Source organism: Tripterygium wilfordii, chromosome 4 (genome assembly GCF_013401445.1).
Source record: "Tripterygium wilfordii isolate XIE 37 chromosome 4, ASM1340144v1, whole genome shotgun sequence".
NCBI lineage: Eukaryota > Viridiplantae > Streptophyta > Magnoliopsida > Celastrales > Celastraceae > Tripterygium > Tripterygium wilfordii.
The window spans coordinates 5,933,738-5,942,743 of record NC_052235.1 but is presented as its reverse complement, the minus strand read 5'-3'; the positions used below and the strand labels follow the sequence as shown (position 1 = coordinate 5,942,743).

The following is a 9,006-nucleotide window of genomic DNA, read 5'->3' as shown; positions in this document are numbered from 1 at the left end:
CAAAGTTAGGCAGTATGTGCTGGGCGAGTGGGCGGCCCTCGTCATTCTTAACTGCACTGTACAGACGCTGCCTGTGGGCCCCCAATTCTTCGATGAGTACCAATCAACACCAGCCTAATTTGTTTACGTCATATGGGCTTATGCTCGGCCCAACTTCACTGGCCACGTCATCTTCCTAACGAACCATTATAACTGCTCCAAGTGGCAGTCGATGAAGTCTGTACAATATTAGACCTATCGAATGAGCATAATACGGTGGACTGTATGAGAAAGAAGTGTGATAAGAAATTCAGTTTTATATTATTTTTTTATATAATGATAAATTAATAGTAATTATTTTTTTCAAATCATTAAAGGGGAGGGGCTTGAATTACGTATGATCCAACTCGCCAACTGAGCTAACTCGGGATAATTAAATGAAATTAAAACTAATTAGGAAAATATTAAACATATGTATTCCCTTAATAAAGCATGACTATTTACTTTTTTCTAACAGAAAGAATCCCATGAAAAATGCAATAAGAGGAAATTATTAATCATAATTATGTTGTAAATTATTAATCATAATTATGTTGTATATGATAATGTGAAATGCATTGAACAATGATGTAGTAGTATGTCATGTTTAGATAAGGTACTCTATGAAGCTTATCCATCCATTCCTACTATTTATAACTAAGTCCCCTTTAAATCAGTTTGTTTTCCACACGTAGTGAAAGTCCCTTAAAACGGACAAAAGGGCGTATATATATATGGTCATTTCCCCTTTATCCCCAGACACAAAATTTCGAGAAAAGATTGATTTAGTTAATTTATTGATTATATATACATAGAGAGAGAGAGAGAGAGAGACGTGTGGCTCTCACGTTTTACACACATTGATGAATGTCCAAATTATTAATTTTTCTATTAACCAATGTTGTTCACTTAAATAATGATGTCATGAAAACGGACTATACCTATATTTTTTTATCCGATAATGACATCATACAAGTTTGTTTCCCACGTAACAACATAACATGTTGGGCCGAAGCCTAGTGTGCCACAATGGTATTGCTCCAAGTGTGAATCAAACTTAAAATCTTCTTAGTGTATATGATTTGAGTACCCTAGATAGAGAGAGTTACTATTAGACTATCACCTAAGTGGTTACTGCATGTGTATTCTATGAACACTAACATAGTACGTAAAGTATTTTTGACACAAACAACAAATTAGACATTCTATTTCTACATATTAATTTTGTAACTGCATATAAAGCTTGAATGAGAGTAGTCTTAGCCAGATTTGGCTATTGAATGAACAAAAGCATGACCAACCGAATTAACTACTCTTGAAAAGCCTTCAAATTCGATGATGCAATTGCAGTAGAATCCAAGTTCGGCCCATAACGTCTTTCATAAGGAAAATCAGGGGAAGAGTGGGCCTAAATTTTTTACTTTTGTTTGAGAAAAGATTATTGGGCCAGAAACAGCCCAGCCAAGTATAATAACCAACTCTTCCACCCCACAGTCTTACATCTTCTTGATTCTGTGTCAAAAGCCGGAGCCCGCCATGGGAATCTTCCTTGCAGAACTCAAATTCAAAGGTATCTTTAAAACCCTAAATCGACTGTTGAAGTCAGTTTTCTTTCGATTGAAGATAGTAAATACGCTTCAATAAATACACCGTTTGGGGTATACGAAAATTTTCGAATCTTGCTTTCGCTGTCTTGTAGGTGCAGTAATTCATGGCTGATTGAATTGACAGTTTCTGGTTATGTTAAGAGTTTGGATAAAATTATCATTATCTTTATCAGTTTTCTCTGCTGTTTGAGTATGATAGTTCATTCTGTAATGTCACAATCATTTTTTTTGTTCAGCTCGTGACAGTAATTAAAGTTGTCGTTACTTAGAAAAAAAAGTCGTGATTCACCTGTTGGTCCACTGGGTTAAAAATCACTGTATATATTAATAATATTAAGACAAGGGTTGTTACTTGATAGGAGATCAAAGGACATTTTGGGTGTTTATTGATAACTTTTTGGATCCATCCAATCAAGAGTCTTAACTCTGGTGTTATTTGGATCTGTACTGTGTAAACAACTGCACTTATGTGATGGTACCTCATATTGTGACAATCTTGGACCCTAGTATTAGTTGTGGAGGTTCATTAGTCATTTCTTCCAAGGAAAACATGGGTTATCAATCGATCTACAAAATGATTGATTGATAGCCAATGGTGAGGTCTCCTACAGGTGATATGCTAGATTGGTACCTTGATGTATTATACAACAGACTATTTGCAGGTTGGGGGTATTTGGAGATACAGGCTGCAGTTGCAGTCATAACAGAGATATTAGAAGACCTATGGTTGGATTAAGGAAATTAGTGTAGGAGAATCCCGCCCTTTTGAATTTTTTTTCCCTGGACAAAAAACTAAAGCTAAAGGGAAGGTGGGAACCTAGTATTGCTGTAGACTTGTAACTGATATGACCTTTGAGATATCAACTTAATGAAAGTTAACAAGAGGGATTGTGAATAAAGAGAACGAGCGAGAGGATCATTATCAAAAGCCTTTATTCCATGTAATATGGAGTCGATTACAGGAATCAACCCGAGAAATCAGTTTGGGCTATGGAGATAATCACAAACGGATTTATTATCATAAGAGATGGTTTGAAAATTTTCTGATGGATTACTGATGTCAGTCTTATTGTTTGGGGAGACAGTATTGTTTATAGTAGTGTTTAAGCAATGAAATAGTATTTTTCCTAAATGGATCAACCTAAAAGGTAAACAACTCCCAATGCACAAGACTCCTGCAGTGGTGGAGTGAGAACATGCAGTATGTCTGCAAACATTACTTTCACATAACATGTGAAGAGGTTGTTTTTATAAATTGAACATGTGACCTCTAGGTTGCTCCCCTATAACTCTATCATTGTTGCCACATGTTCGCTTTGTAAATAAAGGTAAACAACTTTAGTGCACAAGGCTCCCGCAGTGAACGGGGTCGAGGACAAATAAAATGTATGCAGACTTTTACCCCACAATCCACATAATATATAGTGAGGTTGTTTTCAGGAATCGAATCTGTGTCATCTAAGTTGCACCTCTCACCTCTACAACTCTACCACTGGTATTATACAGATGTTTCATTCTTTGCTCAATTATTTTCAGTCGTGGAAGTAGGTTGTATAAGCTGTTTTTGTTATGAACGTACAGAAGCTTTATATCGTTATAGGTTAGGTCTCATTAGGCTCTGAAAGTTACTGTCAACACATGACACTTTCACTTAAATACAGAAAGCTTTTCTTATTTTAAATTTCTCCATATGTTTCATGCATGCAAGAGGGACTTGATATAGTGAAATTTATGTTGGGAAGTGGAACCAACGGCGATTCATATAAACTGATCCCACCATCTAGCTTGATTACAGCTGGCTATGTTTTCTGTTTAAAAGCCTCAAACTATGTAATTTTGGCTTCGGTTATTAAATGTATTCACACCACCTGCCTAAGCTCTATCTTCACCTATCTGATTATTTTTAGATAGTGATATTGCTTTACTTTTGTAAGGTTTTGCAAAGCTAGTAACTCATACAGTGCTCTTTTTCGTGATTATCTCTGTGATACTTGTTAAGATAACTATATCCATCATCAGATTATTTTAAGCTATAAAGACCATTAATAGGTTTAGGCTGATTTATTTTCATGTTAGTTGTTAGACTCTTGCTTTCTGAAGCATTGTACCAGTCTTAGCTGTTCTTTTCATTGCGAAATTATAAAACACAAGTCAGCAGATGAGCATAGTCAAAACCAAATTCCTAGCAGTAGCATATAGGTTCATAGACTCTTAGTATGTGCAAGTATGCTTCATAATATCCGAACATAGTTTGATACACTAATCTGAAAACCCTATTTTCTCCTGCTAGTTGTTAACAATAGATTAAAACTCCATCCAAAAAAATAAATGATTAAAACATTGCACAGGGTTCAGTTAAGAGGGCAGATGGTGTTAGCCTGTATTCCTACATCACAGACAGCTTGTTTTGTTTTATAGAACCTGTAATCCGCGCCTAAATTGCAATAAACTATCATCACCATAGCCTGGTCATCAATTGACCAAAAATAAAATATAAAAGATTCTTTTGATATAAATGGAGTTACTGTATTGTATATACCACCTTTTTTCCTTTATTTTCAGAGGAATAATTGACCACGTGGACATGTATAACTCTGACAAGTGTGTTTTGTATTCATTTAATATGGTATTTAATACAATGTTACAAGTGCGTTGTGTATTCATTTAATATGGTATTTAATACAATGTTGGACCATACACAAGGCTGGAGCTGGCATCGATCAAGGAGAATTTAAGGTGGGTGACCCCATTGTCCTTTCTCAACCAATACAAATCCTGGATCCATTACCATCAGACCTTTGCTCTTCCTTTGTTCGCCATACTCAATTACTTAGACTTATCTTTCTTAGCTTATTTAGCTCTTTCTCCTTTCCTACATGGGACCCAGTTTTGTCTTTTCATGCACAAACTCAATGAAGATACCCCCCACAAGCTTAGTACCCCACCTCAATTAATCCCTCGTGCCTCCCACCAATGACCAAAGCATCCTGCATCCCCTACAGTGCTACTGTTATGATTAGAATCTTCTTCAATGGAAGCGGCCTTAGTCATTATCATCACTATAATGTGTCAACCTTTGTTGGCAGGCAAGGCAAGTCTGAGGAAGTGATGAATCAAGGTCCACGTCTTTGATACATTGCATTCATAAATCTCTGTGTGTGATTTTTTGAAAGACAAATAAATGAGAGAAAAGAGCTTTGGCTAATTAGGATATTCCATTCAATTAGGGATCCTGGTCCATGTTGTCCTAGCTCCATTATGTATGTGAAAGGGAACCCTGCGAGTGCCAAGGATAATGGTGCTTTGGAAACTAAGTCCTTAGGTCTTCCATTGTGATTTGTGAAATGATATCGTTATCCTTACTGATCATTTGCTTGATCATTTAATGTGGTTCTTCAGAGTGGTACCATTATTACTTTGGAACAGAACATTATATATATATATATAATCAGGAATTCTCTTATGCGAACTTAAAGTAAATTTATGAAAGTAAAAGAGGGACCAGTAATCTCACTAGATCCAATGAGTTTGTGATTTGTCTTGGTTTCTACATTTTTGAACCCCTTTTAGGGTATAACTACAGATAATGTTTGATAGTCCTGTGTCTCATGGTAGATGACTACAGTCTTCATAAATATACTGCTGGGGGCATTCCCAGTATATGGACCTTGATGTGGTGCAGTCAGATGAGTCATACTGTTACGCCAATATTAGTGGATACTTGTTGCAGATTGAGATGGCTGTTAGACCTCACTAGGAATCTCAATCATCCAGACACAGCAATTTGTATCTTTGTTGAGTCCTTTTCTTTGATTTGGTACGTTTATGCCTTAATTGGTCTACAGGTTGAAAAGTAAAAGGTGTAAGTTGGATATGATATTGGTTGTAATCAGTGATAGGTTCTACAATATATATTTACACCATCTTCTCTTCTTATATTTTTTTTTGTCATGGTGTTATTGTTAATTTGTTATCATTAATATATCTGGATATCTATTGACAGGGTGCTAAAGGGATTGGATCCAGACTGAATAGGTACTATTAGAGGTGGAATCAATTTAACATTGCAGTGTCACAATATTTTGTTTACAACATTAGGTAATTGTATCCAAGTCTTAATCGGGTAAAATAGGTATATAATTACATAGGTCCATCCTGACTGACTCATATTTATATCGTGTCCGTAGCTGTTTAGCAATCCTGTTTATTGATATTTAATTCATCATAAGAAATATAGTACGCTTGTAATTACTTGTTTTTCAACTAAGTTGTATTGTGCTACTAATGATAAAATATGACACATGATTGCTTAATGATAAGGAAATTTTATTTTTGCCCTGCTCTCTTTTTTTGAAAAAGAAGACCAAATCTCATATATGTAAAATGTTACCATCTTTGCTGAAGACAATGACAACCTCTAATTTCACTGGCAGTTTTTATTGCATTCTAAAAACAAGAAAGAGCACCAAAGTACCGAAGTCAGCAAAAGCTAGTAACTACTAACCTAAGCTTGAAATCAAGGAGACTTGTGTCTTGTGTGGGGTGCCCGGGGTCTGCTGTAAAATTTTTACAGCAGACCACACTGTAATTGTATTGGACGGATGGATTTGATCTGATTAAATCAAATGGCTAGGATTTCAGAGCCTAGAAATATTAAATGAAACATCTCTCTCCGCTTTGACTCTCTGATTTTTTTTCTCTCTCTTAAATTCTTTCTTTCATTCATCAATTGAATTGCAACTAAGAGATACTAACAGAGAAATGAAGGGAAGACGAGAGACATGTAATCCAAGGTAATCGCGAAATCAAACTCTTTTTGGTCTCAAAATCATATTCCGTGGGCACTCAAAAAACGAAGATCTGCAAGTGAGTGGAGACAAGAAATCGATAAGGAAACTAAACCAGACCTCTCATTCTCTCTTTTATTTTCTTCAACAATAATTTGTTGGAACTTCCTAAACGATTTGGGGAATCATCTCTGGTTTTTGGTTTGAGAATTATGTTTTTCGAGTGCTCAAAAATGGAGATTTGCAATCTAAGGTTGTGCACCAATAGAAGGAGATCTCTTTGTCTCCCTATACATCATGTCTTCAATTAACTTGATATATTTCTTCTGGGTTTGAGAGGCTTTGCAATGAGAGCTTCATCTGTGAAAGAAAAGCGTCTCTCTCTGTGTGGGTTTAGTGAGAGAAAATAAAATAAGATAGTTTTGGGTTTTAAAATGTCAGCCATCAGATTGAATTAGTTTACATCTGGCCGTTGGTTGAAACTACAGTGTGGGCTGCTGTAAAAATTTTACAGCAGACCCCGGGCACCCGTCTTGTGTGTGTGTGACTTTTTTTACTGATCAAAAACTAAATTTCATTATCCCATTTATTTCGCTGACCTTTCTTCTCTGCCATCTCTTCATTTATAACCATCACAAAAACTCTCTCTCTCTCTCTCTCTCCATAACCTCTCCATATCTTTGTGTTATATAAAGACCTTACAACTACACCTTTCTGCTGATTTGCACTCTCAAATGGGTCGATCACCCTGTTGTGACAAGGTTGGCTTGAAGAAAGGACCATGGACTCCTGAGGAAGATCAAAAACTCTTGGCTTATATTGAAGAACATGGTCATGGAAGCTGGCGTGCCTTGCCTGCAAAAGCTGGTATAAAATTAACTTACACTTTGTTCTGTATTACAGTGGTAACAACTTTGTTTTTAGTGACTATTTGTGGACTCTGTCTCATTGTTCATGACAGGCCTTCAAAGATGTGGTAAGAGCTGCAGACTTAGATGGACTAATTATCTAAGACCTGACATTAAGAGAGGCAAATTCAGTTTGCAAGAGGAACAGACCATCATTCAACTCCATGCCCTCTTGGGGAACAGGTACAAAGCTTGCTTTGCTAACTTCAATTGTTTAGAGTTTGTGAATTCTTCTCTTTCTGGGGATAATCTCAGTATAGGTTTTGCCAATCATTCTTTATTGCTTGTTCCACATTTTTTGTTGGAATTCCGCACGAACTCAGTTCATATGAGATTTATGCTGTCAACTACTCAATAGTATCCTCTATCAGAATTGTCATTCGGACCATCATTTTGAACCAATGGTTTCTGCTGTTTATCAGTTTATGTACTCTCTGTCATTGGATAACATTTCATTTAATGCGTACTCCAAATGCAATATATTTTACGATCAAGTGTTTTTGTTTTCTTCATGGGTTTGGTCTTTTCAATGTTTAGGAATCAAAAGTGCTTGTCACTGTTGATGATTTCTAGGATCTCAGATGGATTTTTTTCCTTTCAAAAGCTCTGTCTGTATTATGTCTTCTTTGTCTTGTTCTTCTCAGGTGGTCAGCTATAGCCACTCACTTACCAAAAAGAACAGACAATGAAATCAAAAACTATTGGAATACCCATCTTAAGAAAGATTAACCAAAATGGGCATTGATCCAGTCACTCACAAGACTAAAAATGATGCTCTGCTGTCCACTGGTGGCCAATCCAAGAATGCAGCTAACCTTAGCCACATGGCTCAGTGGGAAAGTGCCCGGCTCGAAGCCGAGGCTAGATTGGTTAGAGAATCAAAGCTTAGATCATCTTTTAACAACACCCCAACAACATACAATCTTTCATCAGCTTCAGCTCAGCCAAATAGGTCACTTGACATACTGAAAGCTTGGAGTAGTGGTGGGTGTGACTTGGAGTCTCCAACATCAATTCTCAGATTCTCTGAAAATGCACCACCTATCATGACTTCCTCAGTTGGGGACAACTCAGTTCCTACAATTGAATTTGTGGGTACTTCAGGTAATTCATCATCAGAGACAGGAATTATCAAAGAAGAAGGGGAAGAAGATTGGAAAAGTATGGGAGAATTCTGTGTCTTTCACTTCAGGACTTCATCATGATATGACTCTATCTATTGAAGCTGCTTGGACTTCTCCAGAATCTTTGAGAGGTAATAGTGAGCATGTTAGTATTATGGAGGAAGAAGGCTTTACTAGTCTTCTGCTTAATGATTCCGTTGACCGGAGTTTATCCGATGGTGGCAAAGACAGTGACCAATTGTGGTGGTGGTGAAGGTAGCGAGTATTATGAAGATAACAAGAATTACTGGAACAGCATTTAAATTTGATGAACTCTTCCCCAGATCATTTCACCAATGCTGTGACGAGGACATTATTCGGTGTGCATTGAGATGTTTCGATTGTTAATAGCTCAATTATCTCGACTTAGTTATTGCAGCTAAGCATAGATAGATTTCAACCGGTACAAGCTGGCCTGTTCAATAAAATCTACGTCTCTCTCTTGGTTCTTTTTTAATATAGTAGTGTAATGAACAAAATTTGTTCTAAAGTTGGTGTACTTGTATTGGATTAATTGCGGTTA

At 36.5% G+C, this 9,006-nt stretch overlaps 1 pseudogene; it reads left to right on the top strand.

Moving 5' to 3' along the window:
* Positions 1–7,131: 7,131 nt before the first annotated feature.
* Positions 7,132–8,746, top strand: LOC119996677 (annotated as a pseudogene).
* Positions 8,747–9,006: the final 260 nt, after the last annotated feature.